Genomic DNA, 4,401 nt, shown 5'->3' with positions numbered 1-4,401 from the left:
CATGGGAAGGAAGACCGTGGAAATTGTGTAATTATTGAATGACGCATCGAGTTTTACAAGCTGATGAATGAAGCTTTTTTACAAGCTGATGAATGAAGCTTTTTTACAAGCTGTTGAATGGGTGTTGCATGTTGCAAGGTGATGGATGCTGCATAGTGTGAGGTACTTGCCTAACAGTGGCTACGGGAAAGCGAGGCTTGGCTCTTTATTCCCCGACTTACTAGGGAACGCGAGGCAGGACACGAGATATGAGATAACAAGATATCACCAGTCACACATGAAAGGCTTGCCGACAAAAGCCTGGCCTTACGAACCTGAACCTTGTTTGCCACATGTATAGACCCATTCTGATTAACGAACTACATACAGACTTGATACGTAAACAGATAACAAACCTGGGCAAAATAAAGAGAGTTGCCTCAGTATAAGAATCTCAGTATACAGTATAAGTCTCTAAGACGAGGGGCACCAGATACGACGACTGATGCCTACATACAGACTTGAGTTCCGACTTTTACCTTAGTCACTGACAGACGACTTTTACCTTAGGGAGCCGGTCGGCCGAGCGGACAGCACACTGTACTTGTGATCCTGTGGTCCCGGGTTCGATCCCGGGCGCCGGTAAGAAACAATGGGCAGAGTTTCTTTCATTCTAAGCCCCTGTTACCTAGCAGTAAAATAGGTACCTGGGTGTTAGTCAGCTGTCACGGGCTGCTTCCTGGGGGTGGAGGCCTGGTCGAGGACCGGGCCGCGGGGACACTAAACCCTCGAAATCATCTCAAGATAACCTCAAGATAACTTAGTCACTGACAGACAGACGACATGAGACATCTTCACCACATACACAATACCCCAGGGAGATAATGACTTTGGTGAGAACTCAAGTATCTGAATGAACTGCAGACATATTATAATTTGTTCAGTATCAAAGTAATGAATATATAAATTTTCTTTTTCAGCGCCTCAGTGTCGCGATCCAGAGGGGGAATGCCCGCTGCATCCTCGGTTCCTGCCCGGCGTCGGAGGAGTTCGAAAAAATCTACAGCCTCTAGGAAACAAACTTCCTCTTATGTCCTCTTAATGTAAATTTTTATGTAAACAATCATATATGTAACTGTATAACCTTATATAATAAAGTGTACAGCATAAAGAAAGGGGGTGGTAGGAAAAGTGAACACTCATACGTATTCAGAGTTAAATGGTAAGTTTTTCTCTGAATGCTATGTTCCCTTCTTTGAGGCTGTGGGTCCCTACAATTGCACCCCCATTATATATATATATATATATATATATATATATATATATATATATATATATATATATATATATATATATATATATATATATATATATATCGCAGGAGCCAAGAGCTGAATTCCAACTCCTACAAGCACAACTACTTGAATGCTCACACACTTTACATTCACCCTCCTAAACGCTCATTCTCCTATACAAACCGACAAAAATAATAAGCAAAAAAAATCCTCTCTCTCTCCATCACACGCAAGAATTAAGTTAGAAAAAAAAATACAATTCATTTGATAAAATCATCTCAAATGCCCTCCAGTATATCGTGGGGAGGAATCCGCTTAATCAAACTAGCAAGGACATTATCAGGCGGGTAGCGTCGTCTTCACTGGCGGAGATGGCTATCGCAATCTCTTGCTGATAACGCTGTTGGCTGGCCCCCACGCGCGCGCTCCCTGGCTGCTAATGCAAGCCTGGAGGACCCCTGCGCACCTTCCGTCCCAAGCCTCGTCCGTGGCCTCCTGCCCTCCCTCGCTCCTCTTGGTCTCACAGCGATGGAACCTCTCCGTTGTGAGGGAGTTAGTTAGTTTAGTTCATTTATTATGCACCCCATACCCATCTTGTGGGCGGTAGTGGAAAAGGTTACAGAGGCACATAATGGGCTCAGGGAGAACGTCAAGTGTTGAATGTGAAAACGGCGATATGAAGTGTATTTCATACTGTTTTTTTGTTTGATTTCCCGGTCAAGCCTCTTCTAAAATCACAGTTTTTAATTAAAATCAACATGACGTTTCGAATACATCAACGTATTCATCAGCAGATCTAAAACATAGATAATATTCTCTGTGTTTTAGGCCTGATGATGAATTCGTTGATGCATTCGAAACGTCATGCTGATTGTAATTAATAGTTATATTTAAATCATCAGAAATATGCGAATAGATGAGAATGCTTACTGCCTACTGAGAGGCACTCCTGTATTTATACCAATGAATCTCATGTACATGTCAAACCTCTCCTTGAAATAATCAAGGGATTCCCTTGTCTATTATGTTACCCAGTCATTAGTTCCATAAATCAACAACCCTGTTTCTAAACCATTATCTACCCAGGATTGTCCTGCTAATGAACAAATCCACAAGGGCCGTGACGAGGATTCGAACCTGCGTCCGGGAGCATCCCAGACACTGCCTTAATCGACTGAGCTATGACAGGGTTAAAAAAAAAAAGAGTTGAAACCGAAGTTCTACTGAACTTCGATGCATCACGTTAGTGTGATCTCTGTGTGTAGTGTTGTCCTACTAAATATAAACACCTCCAATTTAAATCCATTGTTTCCAATTCTGGTTTGAGTTGATATATTTAATGTCTTGTTCAACCGGCAATCTGTAACAAAAACTTTAACTCTCCTGATAAACATTTACAAACTTCTTCTCTGAATCTAATCTTATGCAATTTGTATTTATCGCTTCGTGTTTTTATTCTGTGTTGATATTTTCAGCACCCAGTTAATATTCTCCTTGCAATCCATTTGTATAATTCAATCATGCAAATTAAGGCTTTTTAATTTATCTTCGTAAGGGAGGTTCTAATGACCAGGGATATTTGTGTCATCCTTCTCTCTGCATTTTGAAGGGAGTTTAATGACCATTCCAGAGTACTGTTGCCAAAACTGAACAAACATTTTCTAAATGAAGTCTAACAAGAGCAAGATGAAAAGAGAAAAAAAGAGAAAGAGAGAGAGAAAAAGAGTTAGAAAATATTTTGAATATTTATATATATACACACACACACATATAAGTGTGTAAATCACGAAAATTAACACGTGATGAAAAATGTGACAGTGTCAGACCACGAAGGAATAATTTAAACAGGAATTTCACTTTTGTATTTAATAACTTATCATCAGAAGGGTCAAAGGGACCCATCTGAAGAAATATTATTAAATACGAAAGTACTTAAGGAAATTCCTGTTTCAATACTTCCTTCGTGGTCTGACACTGTCACATACATACATATTATAATATATATATATATATATATATATATATAATATATATATATATATATATATATATATATATATATTGCACTTGGAAGGGATCAGGATAACAATTTGGGATGGGACGGTGGGAAGGAATGGGGCCCAACCACTTGGACGGTCGGGGATTGAACGCCGACCTGCATAAACCGAAACCGTCCAGCCTAATGACTCAACAATTTCGGTTGACCACTAGTCATATATATACCGTGTAATATTCACAAGATTTCGATTGCGGAAATGACATTTACCATAATGCCTAGTGTCCCTATGTGTTTTAAATCAATATTCTGATATGGATACAATAATTCTAAGTTTCTTGTACTTATCTTTAGCGCTGTTAGTTACAGAGGAAGTCTCTGCGTACGGAAATGCCAGGTTATCGAGGCGAGGCGAGGGAGGGGTGGTTGGCGGGGTTCCTACGCTGGCGAGTGAGTGGTGGCTCTTTTACATTCACTGGTGCTTCGGCTTCTGATGGCTCCTGCTGGCTCGGAAATCAGCAGTACGAGCAAGGCCTCCTCGGTCCACTGGGCTCGGTGAGCACCCCTTTGATCATACTGTCTTCTCCTTCAAGGGAGGCGGCCAAGAGCCTGGTCGTGCTCGGCCCCAGGGTGGTGGTGGTCTTCACCTGCCGCTCCTTCCTTGGCCAGGCTCCAATTCCATGGCGAACTGCTACATTCTTCCTGCCTCTTGTTTTGTGTTTTCTCGGACTGGTTCCTCTCCTCTGGTGCCCCCCCCCCCTCTGTGACTGGTACTTATCCTGGTGGTCCTCTCTGACTGGTTCTTATCCTGGTGGTCCCTCTCTGACTGGCACTTACCCTGGTGGTCCCTCTCTGACTGGCACTTTCTTGCTGCTCCCTCACACTGATACTCTCCCCAGGAACCTACTCATACTGGCATTATTCTCTGGAGCTCCGTCAAAATAGACTCTGTCGCTTCCGATTCATCCGTACAATTTTCACTAGATGAAATAAACATTATATGCCACACAAATATATATTTTTAGATGGATATTCATGTGATAGCAGGTTCTTCTACAGGTCATGGGATAACGTGGAATTCCACCCCAAGCACTTATAGGCCATAACCTATGCGAGGCTAGAAGGGAGATA

Source organism: Procambarus clarkii, chromosome 18 (assembly GCF_040958095.1).
Source record: "Procambarus clarkii isolate CNS0578487 chromosome 18, FALCON_Pclarkii_2.0, whole genome shotgun sequence".
In the NCBI taxonomy this organism is placed as follows: Eukaryota; Metazoa; Arthropoda; class Malacostraca; order Decapoda; family Cambaridae; genus Procambarus; species Procambarus clarkii.
This window is presented reverse-complemented; position numbering follows the sequence as displayed.